General features: G+C 38.8%; 1 pseudogene; it reads right to left on the bottom strand.

The window, feature by feature from the left end:
- Window positions 1–4,643: 4,643 nt before the first annotated feature.
- LOC119528581 lies at window positions 4,644–5,202 on the bottom strand (annotated as a pseudogene).
- Window positions 5,203–7,403: the final 2,201 nt, after the last annotated feature.

Genomic DNA, 7,403 nt, shown 5'->3' with positions numbered 1-7,403 from the left:
GGGTGAAGAACATTCCAGCCAAAGGAAATAGCAAACCCAAAGGCCCTAAATAGGAGCATTCTAAACATGATGAGGAAATCTGATTGGCTGGTGTGCAATATGTGAAGGATGAGGTGAAGAAGATGAAGTCAGAGAGATAAATGGGGGCCAGATAATAAAGAACCTCACTGTTATTTGGCTTATCTTGCCGCTCTGAAATCCCCTCCCCACTTCAGCACATTGATCAATATAAAATGTAAAGCTGACTATGGCACTTCTCTGCTCAACACCTTCAATGCTTCCCCATTCCCTACACAGATACACTAATCAAATTTCTGAGTATTGCATACCAGACCTTACTAGGTCCATACTAATTTTTTATCTATACTCCATTGTATCACACTATACACTGTATACTTAAGTAATATCAAAGTCTGTTTTATTGTCTCTGTGCCTCTGTTTGTATCATGTTCAGATGGTTCTTCCGACCTATGATGGTGTTCCCATCAGGTCCTATTATGGATTGAATTGTTCAAGTCCTAACTCCCAGTTCCATTGATGTTACCAGCATCTAGAATCAGGAATTTTGAAGACATTTTAATTAAGATGAGGCCAATTTGAATGAAGGTAGGTCCTTACTCCAATATGATGGGCATCTTGATAAGTAGAGAAAATTTAGACAAAGTCAGTAAGAGACAGAGAAAGAGAGAGAGAGAGAGACAGAGACAGAGAGAGACAGAGACAGAGATAGATAGATAGATAGATAGATAGACAGATAGGTAGATAGATAAACTGAGAGACAGCCATAAAAAGGAGACAGAGATTGAGTTATGCTACAAGCCAAGGAACATCATGGACTTCTAGCCTCTAGAACTGTGAAACCATAAATTTTTGTTGGTTAAGTCAGATGGTCTGTGGTATTTTTGTTACAGCAGCCCTGGCAAACTAAGACAGTTGCCAGATCATTTTCTCCAGAAAGCCTTTTAAGCATTCAAAGAAGATAATAATATTTTAAATATCATATGGGTATTCATCTCCTTAATTAAACAATAAGTTCCTTAAGATGTACAATTGGGTTTTATTCGTCTTTGCATCCAGATTGCACCTATGGTTCACTATAATATGTTTGATAAATGAATGAATGAATAAATAAATAAGAATATAAATAAGGCAGCAGGTACATAATAGGTACTCAGTGTACTACTGATGAAAACTACATGCCAAAATCATGCAGAATCAGAAACTGTATAGTTTATTTTTTTATTATAAAACTGAAGACTTCCATATTTAATGCAATTATTTATAAAAAAAAAATAATAGCTGAGTGTTTCAGTTTGTAAAGCTGTCAGAATGCAATATACCAGGAATGGATTGGCTTTTTTTTTTTTTTTTTTTTAAATCACAAAATCAATATATTTATTTTGTTCTTTTACACATGACACAGTTAAAATATCCCTACTACAGCAATACTGCTCTCCAGGAGCTTACACTCTAAAACAGTCAATATTACTTGTAGACCCAGTGATTAAGGCATTGTATCAAATGCAAACTTTGTATCTTTAGATCTGTCTTCTGAAAGCAGCAGCTGGAGATGTCAGGATCAAAATTAAATGACATGAAAGTGTACCCCCTGCCTCCCAGTTGCTTATAAGGAGCCCCTTGTGGCTAGAACCCAAGACCAGCACCCCACACCCTAAAAACGAATTCCAGACAACCCTACCATAGAAGCAGCGAAGAAACCTTAATCTCTAATCCCTTGGTGGGCCCAGTGAGGACTCCCTTTTATGAACAATTGGGTGTGGGGTGGGGTGGGATTGCTGTGTTTTGTTTTCTCTGCCTTGAGGCAGAATTTGAGTCTAGCACCAAGGAGGGCAGGGAAGCCCTTTGCCCAGCTTTATAGAAATTCCAGTAGGGCAACTGCCCCTTGCAACATGCTGACGCAGGCTTTAGGACTTTTGGGGTGGTGTCTATTTTCACTGTGTAACAATGTCCACTGTACCAGAAGGATCTAGTACCAGAAGGACTAGGCAGCTTTAATAAACTAGACTGATGAGATAAGGAAATCACTGAAAGATAGAAAAGGAAAGGAGAACAAAATAAGGGGCCAAAGAAACTGGGATGGAGTATCCCAATAGATGTGAACAGGGAGGGACAAAAAGAAATTTGGGTCCAAAAGGAACAAAGAAGCCAGGCATTAAATTGCAAATGAGGATTCAGAAATGAAGGCTGATGAGATCATTCTATTACCACACACCAAGAGCACAGAAAGAATGGAATTTAATCTTTAATTTTTTCTCCTCCGCTGGTTTCACGCTTTGGCAACCTAGTCTAAATCTCTCTGAAATTGAAGTTCTTTGATAATTTTCCGAAACCAATGTTTCGCTGTGAGTTTCAAATTCATAGCACTTTATCTTAACTAGCCTTGAGTTTTGTTTTTTTTGCCTTACTAATAAGCCCTGTTTCTGGAAAGGTATCTTACAGCAGTTCATGCTAAGTTTTCTAGAGAGTACCAGGGTCACTATTAAACATTGGCTCTTATTTCACTTCCCATGGTTTTATTATTCCTTGGCTCCTGAGACAGTAACAGCCTCTTTATACCTTCATGTTGGAATTTCTGTGCCTGTCATTCATTCTGCTCATGCTTAGCTGAGCTAAGTACTAGCACTGCAAGTGGTGGAATGAGAGAAAGGCAAATCTCTAAATGTTGGTTCCTCAATTTGAACCTCTTTCCAGTGGCCTCATAATGCTTTCTTGGTTCAAAGCTATAGAAGCACACATTTGGCACTCTCCAATATTTAACTGGCACCCACGAAGTAACAACTTCAAAATGACAACAGAAGCCAACAGGATTGCTGTGTTTTGTTTTCTCTGCCTTGAGGCAGAATTCGAGTCTAGCACCAAGGAGGGCAGGATTTAATAGACCAGCACAGGAAGAATCACCATACAGAGGTAGTTTAGACTGGGAACAAGACTGCAGTGTTCACTTAAAACCAAACAGAATAAAAATCTAATGTGATTCTTTATTAAGAAGGATGGTTTTCACTTGTGATCTGATTAATGCCCCAAGAGCAACAAAGATGGTCACATGGAGGATGAGGATCTGCCCAGTGTGGGCATGGATGTTGGCGGCTGAAGAAAGTCTGGCCATCAGAAGACCACACCCTCAGCCTCTCCAAGGAGAAAGGCTGAGCTTTTGCCCTTTGGGCCAATGACCCTCTGATTTACACTGCAGACCACAGGTCTCTCTCTACTGCCAAGAAACCACAGATCTTTAAATAAAGAAGGACCCGTGATTTCATGTGTGCTGATAAAAGCTATTTTAGCTACACAGCCCTTTGAACACATGTGCTCAGGCGCACGCACACACACACACACACACACACACACACACACACACTCACAGTTGGAGCTGAATAAATATTTGTAGAATGATTTGCTCAGGCGCACGCACACACACACACACACACACACACACACACACACACTCACAGTTGGAGCTGAATAAATATTTGTAGAATGATTAAATAATTGACCAGAAGGATATAGTACTTGAGTCAAACCCAGAGATACCACCTACCATTCAGAAAATTCAAACTCCTGGGCCCAATATCAGGGAGCTCACCCCACCAGGTACACTCTTGTGGTATAAAAAAAAGTGTGGTCCCCTGACCAGCAGCAGATGACATGGAAACTTGTTAGAAATGCTAATTTTTGGACTTTGGGGTTAAGGCCCAATAATCAGTGTCATAACAACTCCTCCAGATGATTCTAATGCATGCTAGTTTGAAAAACGCTCATTTAGAGGCAGACATGAAAACAATAAATGGGAAAAAAAATGATTCAAACTCTTTTGCTTCATTCAGCTGTGACAAACCAAGGTACCAAGTCAAAGTAATATGCCAATAGTTTTATTTTAAGATATATATATTTTTATATTTTCTCAAATTGATTGTCTTTTTTCCCCTTTTGATTGGCAAGTTCCCTCTAATCAAAATGTTAACTGGGAAGACAAGCTGATGAGTCAGCCACCCAAGAATGCAAACTTCTGCAAGTTCCAGGCCTATATTCAGTCTCAAACTACTCCTTTGCACACTCCAAAGATTTCAGTGCAACACATTACACCTAAGGAAAGCACCATGTAATTCCCTGTCATTCAGTCCAAAAACTGGAGCTTATTTTCTAACATTAAGTTTGGGTTCTGGATTTAGTTGACCAAGAATTTCCCTCAGCTACCATCAATACTGGATGAAGTTGATAAATTCTTTCCATCACTGACCCAGAAACAACTACCCAAATCCACATATTGTCTGTTAAAAGAAACAAAGATTTAAAAAAAGGAAGCAGGTGATCAAGTCATTGAAAATAAAGCTACTTGGGTTAGACAAGAACATATAAATTGGCTCTAAGATAATGGGGAAAGAGAGGACATCTCATGGGTAGCTTCTCCTCAAGAGAAATGTGAATCCTAGCTAATGAGAAAAAAGAAAACAAAAAAAACAGCCTGGGGAGGTAACACTTTTCTCAGACTGTACACTAAACCTCTGTTGACTAGGTGTGTGCGTGTAGACAAGGGGCAAGAAGGGATAACTGGAGTAGGAATCATGTTTTCCAGGCTTAACCTGCTTCCCACTGCAATCGTTAAGGCCACACCATAGAGTCTGACATTAATGGCAGTGCTCAGTGATGTCCACTACCACTGCCTTTTTCCAGCTGAAGAGAAAGTAGCCCGTACCGACTCCTGCTGCTACAGCAATGCAGAGGTATCCATTGTAGGTCATGAAGATGAGCATGAGGAAGTAGCTGATGACCACCTGGATAATATGCAGCACTGTTTGCAGGAGGTGAGGAAAGCTCAGCATCTGCTGCCCAGCAGCTTTGGGTGTCTCCATAAGGATTGTTCTGTTAGGCCCTGGGACAGGCATGGAATTGAAACAGATGCTGACTTGTGACTTATGCAACAACCTCTCTCAGGCTATCTTGAGTCTTTCATAGAACATTGCTAGTAAAAACACTGCCACAAAAGCTCCAGCCATTTCTCCAGCTGTATTGATCACCAGACTGAAACAGTATTTCCACTTTCTCAAAGCCAAAGTAGAAGGTCATAGGCATCATCATCATCATGTTGCCATTTCCTCCGCTGTGGAAGTGTGAGGCTGAAGAGGTCAGGTGATGGTGAGAGGGTGACATGGTACCGTTGTGGTCCATAGAGATCATCCCTGTGTGGTGGGATGATCCATTTTTCCACTGCTCAGATCGAGTTCCCACCACCAGCGTCTCCACATAGAAAACCTGCAAGCTCCTCAAGACTCCTTAGAAGACCCCTGCAACCTCTGTCCCTGGATTGGCTTTTACAATGGGGAGTTATTAGCTCAAAAATTTACAGTTCTAAGGCCATGAAAATGTCCCATTTAAGGCATCAATAGATGATACCTTCTCTGAAGAAAGGCCAATGGCATCTGGGGTTCCTCTATCACATGGAAAGGCACATGGCCAGCGTCTACTGTTCCTTGCCTGCATTTAGCTTCTGATTTCTGTGGCTTTCTCCAAAATGTCTCTGGGCTCCTGTCTTAGCTTCTCTGGTTGTTCCTTCTTTCTCTTCCTGGGAAAACTCTAGATTTCCTCTCTTAGATTCTCTCCAAAAATGTCTCTGTCTTTTATCCTTTCATAGAGGACACCAGCAAGGCTATTGAGACCCACCTTGAATGGGTAGGGTCACATCTCCATGGAAACAACCTAATCAAAAGGACCTACCCACGATAGGTCTGCATCCACAGGATTGGATTCAAAGAGCATGGCTTTTCTGGGGTACATAATGCACTCAAACCAGCATACTGAGTTATTGCATACTTACTATAAGACAGTGTTTTATATTCTTTACATATAGTAATGTTTTTAAACCTCAAAATTTTAAAAAGTTAAATGGAAAGAAGGAACAAAGGATACTTGTTCTTCTATAGTAAAGTGAGAAAGAAATACAAAAAGAGGAAAAAGAGCAATGCCAAAGATAAAACTTTAATCAACTAAACTTCTGTCTTTAATCTAACTGCACAAAATTTTCAATCAAGAACTTATCTTAGGGTCTCATAAACATGCTAAATTAGGAATGAGATGAATGTATATCTGAAAACAAAATAATGCATCATTTTACTGAGAGAGTTTACACAGCTTCAAAGAGCAGATGTTTTGGATCTATCAAACTGTAGTTGACAAATTTGCTAGCAGTGGGAGTGGAAAATTAGTTTTCATTTTTAGAAATTATTTGGTACCATTTACAGACCTTTGCTATTTATCACACTGATTAAAAGCTGTCATTTGCAGCATTCATAGTCTTCATGTATATGTCAAAACTGTTTCTAGCCAATTCAAATGTTCTTCTGAAAAGGCATATTAAACTGAACCAGGGTATATATATTTTCTTTTCTTAGACAATACATCAAAATGATGCAGTAAGGTACATTCTAATATAGTATTGAGAATTTCACTGATTAAATTTGGAAAGATTCTTATCTATCACTTACAAACTTGGAAATATCTTTATAGTCAAGGATAAATATGAATAGGTAAGAAATACTGGCTTGGAGTGTCATGATAAAATGGCTGCAATTTCCATAAAAGCAACAATATCTCAAACCCATTTATCCCAGGAGAACAAATCTTCATTTCACGTGTGTGTGTGTGTGTGTGTGTGTGTGTGTGTGTGTGTGTGTGTGTGTGGTGGGGGGCGGGTATCATTCATTGAAACCTGTAAACTTGGTAACAGAATTGTCATAAGGATTTCTTATGATCAGTCAAGAATTCTTAGATGGCTACTGGAAAAAAACAAGTACAGACAAGTTACACTCCCCATCAATCATATAGTCTCACAGGATTTACCATTAGGTGACTCAGGCAAGCACATTTGTTTTAGATAGAAACTTTTGAATACTTTGTGTATTTTCAGTATCTCTCTTTAATTAGTTAAATGACTTATTGTGAGGAAGGCCTTGTAGCCAGATACATTCCTATAAACCCATAAATAATAAGAACTTTGAACTAGCAGCTTAAAATTCCAATTTGCTTATCAGGATCCTTTTGTATTGTGTTTTAATAGTATTTTAATATGTTATATTATATATATTTTCACATGGCTTATCCTTCACTTGACTTAGAGTTCATTGATCTAAGAACTAGGAGTTATCATTAAAACGGATTACCAAGTTCAGTTTCTGACAATGGTTAATATTCAATAAATGTTTGCTAAGTGGGTTCATTAATTAGGAGTTATGCTAAATGCACGTGTTTGTATGTGTATTTTTATAATTGCTCATAAATCAAACACCAAAGGGGAAATTTAAAAGAATGAGTATGAAGAGTCTATTCTTAGAGAAACAACATCTGTAAGATCAAAGCTTTAAAATGGGAAAAATAATGGGAGTATTAGAGAC

Source organism: Choloepus didactylus, chromosome 3, assembly GCF_015220235.1.
Source record: "Choloepus didactylus isolate mChoDid1 chromosome 3, mChoDid1.pri, whole genome shotgun sequence".
Taxonomy (NCBI): Eukaryota; Metazoa; Chordata; class Mammalia; order Pilosa; family Megalonychidae; genus Choloepus; species Choloepus didactylus.
The sequence above is the reverse complement of the archived record's forward strand: the minus strand, read 5'-3'. Positions and strand labels throughout refer to the sequence as shown.